General features: G+C 35.8%; 1 long non-coding RNA gene across 1 annotated transcript; it reads right to left on the bottom strand.

Moving 5' to 3' along the window:
• Positions 1 to 229: 229 nt before the first annotated feature.
• LOC122148671 lies at positions 230 to 12611 on the bottom strand. Its single transcript, XR_006162545.1, has 4 exons — positions 11859 to 12611; positions 4009 to 4074; positions 698 to 819; positions 230 to 536 (listed from the first exon to the last, which is right to left on the bottom strand). It is a non-coding gene; the product is annotated as an uncharacterized LOC122148671 (long non-coding RNA).
• Positions 12612 to 15108: the final 2497 nt, after the last annotated feature.

Here is a 15108-nt window from a genome sequence, read left to right as displayed (position 1 = left end):
TTGTTTAGATAAGATTAGCATCTTGCTAGCATGATTAACATGTTGTTAGCATGTTTCTTGCATGAGTTTCTGGGTTACAGCTTTTGGTGGTTTGTTTTACCATTACAAATGAAGATAGATAGAGAGGAAACAACGTAGCAAACAGTGAGTCATATCCTACAGGTCCCAACATGCTTACAGACTATTTAGAGGAGCAGGTGGGACGGAGGGATGCAATTTTTCTTGCAATTTAAAGAAAAAAATGGTTAATAGCTATAGTGTGGCTGCACACATGTATTTGTGTAAAGCAAGCAACACTTTTTATTCTCTGTTGCTGTAGAGTGTGAGTATTGAGTGTGTTTGTCTAACAGACCTCTCATGCAGTAAAGTGGATTGGGCCACTCTCAGGTCCTTCATCTCACCTTCTGCCCATTGTAGTCTCTGGGTCACCACCTCCTGTTTCTGTTGGCACGACAACAGCTGCTCCTGCATGGACTTGCATTGTTGTTGACATGACAACCAGCTCTCCTCCTTCTCCCTCAGGTCTCTGGGACAGCCTTCAGGGGAAAGTATGAACACAATGACTCATGACACATGCAACCATTTACATCCACATGAAATCTAGATATCTGCACACATCTGCGCTCACACAAAATAAATAGTTCTGTTCCGAAACCAAGAGTGCTGCCTCAATGCAAACTGCCTACATACACCCTACCTTGCTGAAAAGATAAATGTTGTGTTTTGGATGATGACATGCTGGTTGTCTAAGCAGATCTTCATTCTTCATTTCTTAACATTCACAGTTGTTTCCAACAGAGTTGGCATTAGCACATGTTGCTATGGTAAAACAAATCATGAGCACAAACAAACATTGGGTTAACAGTTGTGCTGCTTAATATTTTTGTGGAAACCAATACAATACAAACCAATACAATACAAGTCTTACTGACTCCAAACTTTTCAACAGCAATATAGGCCTACATTTACACTAACATACAAGAAGTTTATATACACAATATATTACTATATACAATAATAAAATACAATATTACTATATACAATATTGGCAGTTACTCTCTTTTTTTTACTCTCCCAAGGAAAAAGTTTACAAAATATGTAAAAGCTGAATCAACCACTGCTCAATCAATCTCTAAGCTTGTTGTTTCATTGTTGAAATAATTTACTTGTTTGAATTAATCAGTTAATTTAAACATTCAGTGACTGGTTTATTATAGTAGTCCCTTGTTTCACTTGTAAATTAATCCATGTTTCTGAATTAACTGGTTGAAATAAAATTATTCAATGAATAACTCATAAAGACAGTCACTTATTGCAACCTACTGATGAAACCATTTAACCTGCATCAGTTAACAAGTCACTTTGTTTCTTATAAATGTTCGTGGTGAAAAAAAGGCCCATTGTCTATTGTCAGTAGTGTAGTAATGTACTGTATGAAGCACAGTTCACACATTAGTCACTTTCAAACCCAGCAGGTTTCTGTTGGTAAAGGCGATGACCAACTTGGACCCGATGCAATATATGCATGGATAATCTTTCACTCTCAAATAAATTTCAGATTGCATGTATTCCCGTTGGAACGGCTGGATTTTGTCCAGCAAAAAAAATCACTGAACAATGGCAAATGTACCATAAAAAAACTGACCGTACCTTTACTCTAACCTCTTAACAATCAAGTTGAATTTCCAAAAAAAGTATTTATTTGGGTGGAATATAAGTTGTTAGTATTTGATAGGAATACTGCCTTATGTATGCTGTCACAAAACAACTAGGGTCCTAGAAATGTAGATTGCGGCGGCCCTAAGACTGGGCTCCTCTAAGAGGAACCAGGCACAGAAAAACAAAAAAATGTCCCTAAGTCTGACAAAGATAAGCGCCATTCCACAGGCATGCTCACATCTGTGGATTTTTTGTATGCTTGAATTTTGTGGATAAAACATTTTCCCAAAGTACACACTGGCTGCTTTGGAATGCCTAAACAATAAATGAAATGCTGAAGCTTAACATATGTTCACTATAAAGTCATATACAAAATGAAAGCAATGTGGGGAGCACATGGGCTTCTCTGTGGGCGTTGCGGAGTTGGGGTGGGGGGGGATGCGGTGGGGTTCACTCTTTCATACTTTTTAAGTATGGAAGAGTGAGAACCATGGCTAAAGATGACAGGGGTCAGATTTAAAGTTGGTTCAGTCTGATATCTGTCATCAGAATAAATCATTAGCGCCTGTGACATATGAGTCTACTTCGCAGATATCGTGGCTCCTTAGGGATGGTAAAAATTAAAGGAGCTTTGAAAACCGAGATGTGAAGCGTGTGTGTGTATGTGAGGCTCTGAAACCCGAAGTCACGTGAGTGGGAAGTGCTTCCATCTGCCATTACAGAGCTTCAAACGTAGCTTAAGCCTGCTGACACATTACAAAATTTAATATCTATACAATATCACTCCGTCTGAAACAGAGCTGTGATACATGGAGAGAAGGGAGAGGGCATAAGACCTCAGAGTTCAGAACATCACTCACATACATGCTACTTTCTAAGCTTGAAGGCATCAGATCCTCTTTCACCTTTCTCTCATCTCTGTCTTCTCCTTTATCCTCCTTTTGTAATACCAGACACTTTCCACATATAAAGTACAAAGCAAAGCCCGAAACTGGCTGCAAACTTCAAACTTCTCTTTCCTGTTAATTTTACTTCCAAGTTGCAATTTTTGCAGCCTTATTACAAAAATAACTTAATTATTATTATTAATAATAATATTATTTCGTAAAGGCATTTATAATGTTATAAAAGATTTCCATTTGAAGTGAGCACGGTTCTTTTGAAATTCCAAATAAATGTAGTCTTGGAGAATATAAGAGATGTTTTAAAAACATAAAACATCTTACTAACCCCAAACTTTTGAAGGATGGTGTACGTTTAAAATAATAATAATAATAATAATAATAATAATAATAATAATAATAATAATAATAATAAAAAAAAGGGGGAAAAAATATTAAATTTTAAGTAAAAGAAAAAAAAAACAGGTAATCAGTAGGGCTAGCTAGTTTCGGACACAGTTTTTAGCACTCATGAACACATATTCCCAATAAATTAAAGAAAAAGAATTTGTAGCTTTATGTGTATCAAATGAAATTTAACTTGTCTTCTATCCATGCTGTAGAAACCAGTCCAAATGATGATATTTTTAAAAACATGCTTAATGCCTGCAAAGGGAAAATGGAATTTGTGGAATTTGCCAGTGTTTCTTTGTGTCTGAGGTCTCTTTAGAGACCACTTTCAGGTCTTTTCAGGCTTTGTTTATCAGCATAACAGCACACAGCACTCCAAACCACATCCAGGAATGTGCATCAATCCACTGAGACACTTAAAGATGACTGACGAGACACTAACAAACTCTGTCTCCGCCACACATAAACACACATACACCACACTATATTGTGTGTTTGTCTATACATACACAAATTCATGAACACACCCTATTCAAACAAATACACAATAGTTCATGGTTGTGCACAGTTTAGTGAACCCTGACATCAATCAAAACAGACCAAATGTGACCAAAGAAGCTCAGCATGCCTCTATTTATATCTTACTGGTCCATGTGAGTTCAGTATTTGTGCAAATCTGAGAAACCACTGTTTTTCTCTTCTCAGAGGAAAATTATATTTTGTCATTGTATCTTTATTTACTTCAACTTTGTCTCTGATGTTTTAATTTGAAAACTTAAAAATAGAATTAGAATTAGCTGCCAACATATAAAACTTGGAAAGTGACTATTATAGCTAACATTACTTTTTTTCTTTCTTTTTTTTTAAGTTAATAAAAATAACTTAATTAATTTATACAATTTTATTTCATAAATAATTTATTATTCTTTTTTCCCCATTATATTTGTTAACAGAATTCCGACCTCTGCTTATGGTTGCAGACTTTAATATCTTGACTTTAATATCAACTGTGTTGTGACATTGAGATATTTGTGATTTTTCTTTCCTATGGTTGTACCTCTCAATGGCAGCCGTCTGTTCACTCCACAATACTCGCAGATCCTCCTTCTCCAAGGACTGTATCCTGCAAGACAACAAAGATGTGTTTTTATTTAAAACAGCGGCCGCTAACATCTGTTCCCTCTTTCCTCTATTGCCTGTGAGCGCGAGAGATACTGAAAAAAATTCCCCTTTCCCAAAAAAGTCACCCAAGCATGTCCCTCTGGCATCCTCTTCTAACACCAGCAACTCAGCGTGAGCAGCTAAACAATGATGTGTAAACGAGTGTAGCCAAGGGCATGTCCACGTGTGAAGTTAACAGGTACCATCGAGGGTATAATGGGTGTTGAAATCTCACTGAGTGAGAGGGAGAAGGTGAAAAAGAAAGAAAGCAGGTGGAAAAGAGATGGAAACACAATCTGACATACAGATATTAAGTGATTTTTTTATATCCCTTTGTACTAGTTTGAATAATAATGTGAAACTTGAGCACAGAAGTGACAAGAGTGGATGTGGGAGTCTAATAAAACACAGAATAAAAGCAATAATGGCACCAAGTGATATTATGTTATTATGATCAGTGCCAGTAAGGAAGAACTAATCACTGGAGTTTGTGGCTTCAATTATTTGAATGGTATTCACACATTTCCACTAATCCTCAAGTATTTTATGCACTACCATTTACAGACAAGTTTTTTCACGTAATTATATTATTGTTCAGATTTACTCATACATAAACACGTCAGATAGACTGGCTCTTCATGTCATAACAGAATCATCTGCAAAGTGGATCAAACTTTGTTGCCACAAGTCAAAGTCTGGCTAAGTGAAACTATTAATATGCTAACAGGGGGCTTTTGTGTGCCTGTGTGTGTATGAGCGTGCATCCGTTTAATGCGTGCCAGACAGTGTTTACATGAGTGTCTATCACTCTGTCAGTGCTTCAACTCATTAATTCACCATGACATTCTCAATTTCTGCATTCAAGTCTAGCAATTGTGTCATGCAACATCCACACATTTGCTACACATGTACATGCTCGTTTTTCTTTCATTTCTTTCATGTAACCAGAAAAAAAAAAAAAAAAAAAAAAAAAAAAAAAAAAAAAAAATAAATATATATATATATATATATATATATATATATATATATATATAGGAATAAAATTGTATATAAATCAGAAATATGATATATGAACAAACCATTATTTTGTGATCTAGTGGAGTTTTTTGGTGTTGCTTTTTTATTTTTATATTTTAATTATTCTCATTTATTTATTTATTATTCTGTGAATAAAACTGGAAAGTTTGGTGTAAGTAACAGCTACTCAAGTTGAGAATTTTGTCACCGTTTATGATAAAAAAATTTAAAAAATGTTTAGAAAGCAATATGTATTGACATCTACAGACTCAATAGATAAAGTGTAATAAAATAAAATAAAATAAAATAAAATAAAATAAAATAAAATAAAAAACACTTAAATGTGTATTTTATATGTTTTCATTTTAATAGTCTGAAGGAAGACAAGTTACAGAAGCAAAATAGCCCAAATCTCAACAATGACCAAAAATATGTTTTTGCCTAAACTGTCTTGCCTTAAAATTACTGATTTCAGTTTTAGACTGTATGTTTAACTTACGTAGACAAAATATTATAAATTGTATAGAACTCTGCCTTCATCTGCCTTAACATGCAAATAATTATTAGTATTGGTAAGTAATGTGTTGGTGCTTTCCTCGTCCCTGCAATGGAGGTCAAATCTGATCCACTCACACCCACACACAAGCACTCAACCCAGATAACTTCACACACATGGCTCTTCAGACAAAATCTCTCTCTGGCTCTCAGATCAACCTTCCTGTCGATCAGGACATAAGCAAAGACCTTGCATGTCTTGGCCTGGTTTCTAATAAACAGAAACTCTCTCTTTCTTCTTGTCTTGCCCTCTGCAAAACATCTATACCAGACCAAGCTCCTGGTCAAATGTTAAGAACAACATAGCAGAGAAATCCTTGCATTGCTAAGTTAAATAGCAATCAGCCTGTCATTCTCATTTCTCATTATCTCATTCCCTCATTCTCCAGTTTCTCCAATTCTCTCTCAAGGTCAGCATGGTATAGATTCTCTGTGGGTGTGGTCTGTCAACTGTTAAGCCTTCTGCATCCCCTCATCGGCCCACCCCAAGTCACAAATATTTTTCACCCTCTCACGCCAACACTCCCCTACAGCCCCTTTGGCTCCTTCAACGCCAGTCTATCAGGAAAATCAGGGGAGTATGTGTCTCCCAGCTGAGCTGGTATCTCCTAGCGAGCATGAAGGTGATGGTGTTTAGAGGATTGGTGAAGACCTTTCTTCCTTTGTTTATTATGGTTGCTTGAACGTTTCGCTGAGTTCTGTGACACACTGCTATCTGACAGTGGGTCAAGATAACCTTTTATTTCCCCTGGATCTTTGTGACACTAGAGATAAGAGAGAGGCGGGGAGGAAAAGGGAATGAGAGAGAAAGAGAAAGTTATTATGGGATTAACATGCTAAGGATGGATGTCTCTGTTTGGATAAAAAACATGATGGCTGTCAGGTCAAGTGGACCTGAAAACAAGTATGCAATCTGTAACTCTCACATGCTCACTAGACAATGGATTTTTACCAAAGAATGGATTAGAATTGAAGGAAATAAATCACTTTTGTTCATACTTAGAGTGAGGGATTTCATCAAACTTCACTGAACTCTGGCATACACCATTTGTGCTACATATATGAATGATCCCCCAAATCATGTACCTTGTTGTGTACTAGGTGTGCTATTTTTCTATTCACTTCCTAAAATGTTAAACATACCCACAGACTTTGAAAACGGGAACAAAGTAATTTCCACAATATAACAATAATGCAAATTTGGAAGTAGGCATCACCCAATATGGTTGAGAAATGATACAGATTTATTGAATCAATTCTGATTTAAATTTAAGTCAAAAAAAAGGTAGAAAATTAAGTTAATGGAATATATAATTTATGTATATACATACCCAAAGTACAGACAAAAATAACACATCTACTGATATGTGTGAGGGAAAATGTAATTTGTGACAGTATATACAGTTTAATAAATATTATAAAATTTGTATATTGCATGTTATTTAACAGATATAGTCAACACAACCAAAAACAGTTATGCAGAGGCCAACTGAAGTAAACTTGTGTTCACTTCATTTAGAATCGAAGGTAACATTTTACAGTAAGGTTCCATTTGCTAACACGAACTAACAAAGAAAAACACTTTATTAATCTTTAGTTAATCTTAATGTTAATTCCAACATTTACTAGTACACTATTAAAATCCAAAGTTGTAAGTTAATATCATTTAATGGACCTAATCTAACAGGAACTAACAATGAATAGTTGTATTTTTACTAAGTTATGTTAACAAAGATCAATAAATATAGTAACGAACGTATAGCTCATTGTTAGATTATGCATTAACCAACTTATGTTACCAAATCTTACATCAAAGAAGCTCAGAGTGAGTTTACAAGACATAAAATTCAAACAGTTTATTTACAAACCCAAATGAAAGAGTAAAAGTTTTTTTCCCCCAATTAAATGAAAATCGTGATTAATTAAACAAAAGATATCAATATTTTACCCAGTCTTTAAAACAAAATAGCAACACCCTAGCAACCACCCAGGACACCTGAGCGACCCCACAACAGCATGCTTAGCAACTGCATAGAAACACCATGACAAGCACTATACAGTTGGATCTTGACAAAATCATAAGTGTGACATCTGAACTCCAGGAGTTCAGTACTTCAGTTGAGAAGTTCCAGTGAAATGTTTTGCATATCAACATGTTTCTTAGCTACATACTGTACTTTATATCACTTCATATCTCACCAGATGGAGGTCAGGGTCATTTACAAAAGTGTTCATCCTCTTTATGTTTTTCAGTCTTGCTCTTTTCAACTCTCTATCCCAGGTTGAACTCATTGGTGTTGTGTCACCCCAGGTGTAAATTAAATACTCCCTAACTATTTCTGACATGTATCAGCATAGCCACGGAAACAAACCAGCTCAGCAAATGTGATATGCATGTCTAAAATAGGGTTAGAATTTGCGTGGTTGTCATGGGAACACATGCTCCATTCAAACACTGCTCTTTCTTCCATGAAATGGAGATATCAAAGCTTTGGCACACACATCTGCACACACACACACACACACACACACACACACATGTCATGCTGTTTCAGAGAAGCTGAAGTGCAATCTAATTCAAAAGATCTAAAGTTTCCTCCTGAAAAAGCAAAGTCACTGGAGAGCCTTTAGTGAGAAAGCTGAATATTTCAAGTGTTATTCTTGGCTTGTTTGTTTGTATCACTTAAATTAGGTTGAAGGGATTGTTCAGGCAAACATGTAGATTCTGTCATCATTTTCTCACCCTTTTGTTGTTCCAAAGAAGATACTGCATTTTAAAGAATGGTTTTGTTGATGTAATGAAAGCCAAAGGGGTCCAAAACAACATCTGATCCCACTGACTTTCAATTTATAGACAAAACAACTTTCAGTCAGTGAGTAAATAAATTTTTGGGTAAATTATCCTGATGAGAAGTTGCATCAAGGGACATTTGGATGTTTTAAATAAGGTTAGATCATGAACACAGAACACAAATATAGAGATCCATATATTATATTTTCATAAATTACTATTTAAAAGTTTAGGGTTTGTAAGATTATTTAATTTTTTTGAAAGATGTCTCTTACGCTCACCAAGGCTGCATTTATTTGATCAAAAAAAAAAAAAAAAAAACTGTAAAAACATTAATGTTGTTAAATATTATTATAATTTAAAATAATGGTTTCTATTTAATAATAAAAAATAAATAAAAATAAAACATCTATTTTTAAAATGTAATTTATTTATTTTGATGGTAAAACTGAATGTATTTGCACCTATTACTCTAGTCTCGGTGTCACATGATCCTTCAGAAATCATTCTATGATGCTGATTTGGTTCACACGAAATATTTTATATTATTAATGTAGAAAACAATTGTGGTGCTTCATATTTTTGTGAAAACCATGATACAATGTAAAAAAAAAAAGAGTGTAATTTTAACTGTAAAAACTTGTAAAAACCCTGCAGAAAAATAAATAAATAAATAAAAAAACAAAACAAAGCAAAACTGTTAATAGGTTAACAGTAAATTCCCATAGCATATACAGGAAAACTTATAAAAAATCTAACTGGACATTTTATGTAACTTTACAGTAAAATACTGTAAATTGTACAGTTTTTAGAAGCTAAAAAGAACAAATCAACGTATAATTCATTATTTATGTGTTACTATGACCTTTTTCATTATTCATCATGAGGCTTCCTCTTTAACCACTGGCATTATTATAGTATAGTATTATACTGTAAATGTAACAGTTTGTTTATGTAGTGTTTACATTTTACAGATGTTTTTTTTTTTTTTTTTTTTTTTTTTTTTTTTTACTAAATTATTCTGGCAACCACCGCTGCCAACATTTGGTTATAAAAAAAAGTAAGATGGGGATACTTCTGATCCTTTTTTTTGTTTTTTTTTATTAATATTATTATTTTACAGTGTTAATTTTCAGTAATCAGGATTCTTTAATGAATAGAAAGTTCAAAACAACTACACTGATTTAAAATAGAAATGTTTCTACCATCACTTTTGATCAATTAAATTAATCATTGCTGAATAAAACTTTATTTAAAAAATTAAAATCTTACTGACTCCAAAATTACGTGAATGTACATACTGTGTGTTTTTTACAAAAATGGAGGCCTGTCAGTTGCATCAGATATGTTTATCAACCTACCAAAGTAAATTAGCACAGAAGGCAGGAAGGACCAGCATGCAACGAGCCCCATCCCACGCACACATACACAGCTGTCAATGCCAGAGTGGCCCTGACAGCAACCACAGCTCTCCCACTGTCACATCACATACACTGTCCTGCCACGGAGTGTTCTGACAGCTCTCAATGACAGAGAAACAGAGAGAGGCTCCTTCACTCACAAAATGGAAAAAGAAGCCAGAAAAACAGAAGTTGTGACAGATTATAAAAGGAGTATGAGCCAGCGTTGAGTCAGTGTGTGTAATGCGATGAACCTCAGAGGAGGGAGGTGAAACAACACCTCAGACTCAACAAAAATGTTTCTTCCTCACACGCTGCCAGGTCACAGAGCTTACAAGTCTTCACTCCTCCTGCACCTCAAGAAAAAAATAAATAAATAAATAAACTCCCTTCATAAGGAGATTCATCACATCGTGCAGGGAAGATATCCTCATTGCTTTGATTATATAAATTATACTGTTTGGTGGGGCATTGGCATGCAAATGTAATACAAAACAGTTTCTCTCAGACTGGGAGAAAGATGGATGGCTGTTACCCAACTGAGCAAATCATAAAATGCTCCTCTTTCTCCTTCCCCACACACATTAAATCATTTTAGAAGGGTGGAGGGGGTGTTTTATAGATAATGGTGTTATATTGAGCTGTAATGTGAGCTATGCTGAGATGTTTGGATGTAGTTTGTATGATGAAGAGCTATCAGAAGTAGAATGCTGATTCCTAGATAAGTCAGGATAAAATACTGGGTCAGAGTACTGCTCCTGGAGTGTGTCAGCCTTTGACAATAATATTAGCACATAGTGTGTGTGTGTGTGTGTGTGTGTGTGTGTGTGTGTGTGTGTGTGTGTGTGTGTGTGTGTGTGTGTGTGTGTGTGTGTGTCATGAATAATGTCACAGTCTAAAACTCTTTGTCCAAGTCTCATCCCATTTGACACAACCAAAGTTCAACTGAGGCACATTTAATTTCATTAATCAAATCTAAATGAATCCATGGTAGCTTTTATACCACAATGAAGTGCAAGCATTTGAGTCGCAAGCTGACCACAAAACTGTCTGGTGTAGCTCTGGTGGAGGACAACGACTGGATCTAAACCTTCTGACACCCAGCTCATATCTGTGTCTCTGCAAGGTACTGAAGCCACACATGAAAACTTGCGACATGTGCATGTTCAGAGAGATGCGTATATGAAGCACAGAGCTGTTCTCTCGCACTGTATAATGTGACAGACAACTAGTTGTCCAGTATTGATCTGTTCACAAAGCAGGGCTTTGCCAAAAAATAGAGTTGAGTCCTGAAAATGTACGGGTGTGGGTTTGGTTATAGAATGCGGTTGTCACTCCTGTGAATAATCAAAATGTGTGTGTGGGCAACCGTATTTGTGTGTTAAGTTATGGAATGAAGTTGTTATTGATGTTTTTTGATGATTGACTAAGTGTTAGATGCCGTTTATGTATAGTGCAAATACTGGAAGACATTATTTGCACTTCAGTGTATTGATGTAGTACATTATAAAACAATTTGCAGAAACAAAATATTCAGTGTATATTTATTAAAATCATAAATGGATGGGACCTTACTTGTCAATATTTTTAAAGGCTCCTAACTTAACGCATCACAGTTGGTGGTGAGTGCATTGGATCAATGCAAGGACACCACATCCAGTTTAAATTATATGCCTATTAAATACCCATTAGGCACATTATTCCCACTATTACACATCTGTTAGACACTTTATTTCCACTTTGTGAATACGTTTTTTATTTAAAATAAATGGCTCTCCAAGCTGATATGCAGTGGGAATAGGGCGACAAGTGAGATTGGAAAAAGGTGGATTCGAAGACCTTTGGGTCAAAAGCTAAATATACTGTCTGGAAATAACGTAAATGGATAGATGGCACTGTAATGGATAGGAGGCACTGTAATTTTAGTGTATATTCAAAACATGTCTAAATGTGAATGTGTTGATAGTGTAGATGATAACTTACTCCAGGAGTTTATTTACATGCTCTCGATCATACAGTGTTTTTTCTGGAGATCTATTTTCAGAGTCTTCATCTCCTCCTTCAGGCCTGTAAAACATCAAGAACAAAATAAAATAAAAGACATGCAGGTACCCCGTTAAAAGTCAAAAACGTGTTGGTCAGGTGACTAAGATATGCTTCAGGAAACAAATGTTGAAAGATATGTGCGTGATAATAAATCCAACTTGGTTCAACATCTACTGTTGGCAAAAGTTAAAAACAGTCTCACTTTTGTCACTTGCTATAAATGTTCATCTGGGTTTCTTCCCACATTCATTTCCTCCTGTGCCAATAAATGTAATTCTCTTTTTCCTCGCTCTCCCTGCTCTGTAACTCTCATGAAGCACTGAAGTATAATATGGAACCTATTGGCTGCCAGCAGCCATAATTGAGGGTGAACTCTACACCCATACACAGGCCATTGAAAGCATTCTCATTCATCATCTCAGCTTGGTGACATCCGATGCAGCATTCAGGAGGCCATATTCACTCGGCCCTGCTCTCATTATTGAGAAGGTGGCAGAGAGAAAAACGACCAAGGATTTGAAACAGGAGACATTTTTAAAGACAAGAGGGAGAAGAGGACAAAAGGAAACTGTAGTAGTCAGACTAGCCACATTTAGAGTTGTACTACTGCAGTCACCCGACATGCAGGACATCTAACCCACAAATTATGGGCATACAAACCTATCTTCATCTGGTTTTTATAATGGCAGCTTTCAGTATCTTCAACAGCCTCAAAATGTATTCAGACACTTAAAATCTATGTAATTTAATTATATAACAAACCTAAGAGGCATTTACAAACAAATGATGTTAGAGCTTTTCTCAGAATTAATGCCACTTTTAATTATGTTTGCAGTTATTTTTAACAAGCTGGTGTCAAGGTGATTTTTATTGGCTGTATGAAATCAGTTCCTCTCAAACACACACAGGACACTGTGAAAATGTTATGCTAACATTTAACAACCATGGTTTTATGAAATCAGTTGATATTGTGAAAATGTTGTGCTATGTTTTAATGTCTAGTTTTGTCGACGAAACCTGATGACATTTTAGTCTAGTTTTAGTCAATGAAAATGGTATTTTAGTCTCATATTTTAGTGTTTATGCGGTTTAAGATAAAAAAAAAAAACACATTATTTTCCACATACTGTACACGATTGTTTCTCCTCTATGCCCCGCCTTCTGAAACACGTCGAGGTCATCTAAAGCGTCTGACGGAAATGTTACACCTCTTAAAAAGCGAGGTGTGCTCTGATTGGCCAGCTATCCAGCGCATTGTGATTGGCCGAATGCCTCAAGCGCAGGTAGTCCAAAATGCAGCGGTGTGACGGAAAATGTTACGCCTCTATTAACACATTGTGATGCCTTGTCTGGCCTAGTCTTCTACCACGAGCTTTTGATAACAAGACATAAACTGATAATAAAACCCATTATTAAACGTGATTATAAACTTATAATTTTCTAGTCGTGTCTTCTTTTGGAAGGCAAAACAAATTAGTTTCGCTTTCTCAGTGAAACAGCATCACACACCGTGGCCTTGAGTGAGCAGAGGCTGGAGGCGGATTCTACGAAGGAGCGTACCTTGTGCTTGCGGCAACCACATGTGACGGTCCACCCGGGCTATACTACTGGACTCCGAAACTTAATTTTCTGTCCACTTTGCAATGATTTGTATGAAAGCCCATTCTGCGATCCACAGTGCAAAGTGATGTATTTCCTCAGTGACCAGCAAAACACGGATAGTTTCGCTTTCTCAGCCAGCGCACACTGACCAGCATGGATCAGCCCCAGGCATGATGAAGTGGATATCATCCTCTTTTGGAATGCCAAACAAAGTAGTTTTGCTTGCACAGTGAAACACACAGCATCTATACAAAATGGCGGCGGCAGCAACAATACTACAACGAGAATAAAAGGTGGGGTACTTTTGGGGTACCTTCTTTCTTTGCGTGAACATCTGGGCGGCATTATGCAAATCTTCCCACATACTGACGTAGAGATGTGGGGGGGTGTTAGAACAAGCCATTTCAGGGGGCGTGGACGATTCTCAACTTTCATAAAGAATATCTCTTTGGATTTGAGACTTTAGTCTTTGCAACTCTTTAATTAAATGAAATACATGCAATTTAAGTGTGATGTAAGCACCCTTAATTTTAAACACACTTAAAATGGAAATACTATTTGAAATGCATAATAAATAAATAAATGTTAATTAAAGTCCATCATGTAAAAAGCTCTTGTCAAAAAAAAAACAAAAAAATTATTAAATGAAATTTTTTTTTAAAAATTATAGAAAATGTACTTCACATTATATTAATTACATGGTTTATCAAATGTACTGTTCACTATTTAAGTCCAATATATTGTGTAATATGAATAAAATCAAACTGACTGCATTAGATAACACCATCAACCTTTAACGTTTTTAAAGAAATTATGATTTTCCTTCAGCATATTTGAACTATATCTAGAGTTACAGTTATGACTGTCAATGGTTATTAATAATGCATGGATAAACAGCTCTTTTCAGGTGCCTTTATAACTATCTACCTATGAAAAAAAAAAAAAAAAAAAAAACAAGAGATAAGATCAACCGATTTGCATGTAGAATTAGGACATTTGTATATATATTATTGTAACAAGCAAGAACACACTGTCACGTGTAACAGCAGTGAGGAGACACACACAGGTCCTGGCAGTGTTTGAATAGATGGTGTCGATGAGAGGCTGCCCTTTACCGCCACTGACCAGAGCAAGTCGTTCTGACCCCTCTTTCTCTCTTTCTCTCTCTCTCTCTCTCTCTCTCTCTCTCTCTCTCTCTGCCTCACTCTCCTCCTTCTGTTCTAATGATTAGAATCATAAACCAAAAATAAAGAAATACCTGAGAGAGGCAGCGAGACTTCAGAGATCAAGAGAGAAATTATTTGTAAGACACTGGTCTAATTTTGAAGCACATCTCCTGAGGAAAAGCACCACAGAAAGCACAACAATGTCTTTACCGAATAAAGAGACAATAATAAGGTCGTTGCATCATCTCTGTGAAAACAGCAGCTGCAGAAAGAGAGATAGAGGGTGGAAAACCACAGTAAATATGGGAAACAAATGTGTTTGTTTCTAAAGGAACTGGGGGGCAAGCCATTCCAAACACCTGAAACCGCAGTCCAAAGGAAGTGGTCATTCTGTTCTCAAACTGTTTGTGCTGGCAAGC

The sequence above is a fragment of the Cyprinus carpio genome, chromosome A18 (assembly GCF_018340385.1).
Source record: "Cyprinus carpio isolate SPL01 chromosome A18, ASM1834038v1, whole genome shotgun sequence".
Taxonomy (NCBI): Eukaryota; Metazoa; Chordata; class Actinopteri; order Cypriniformes; family Cyprinidae; genus Cyprinus; species Cyprinus carpio.
This window is presented reverse-complemented; position numbering and strand designations above follow the sequence as displayed.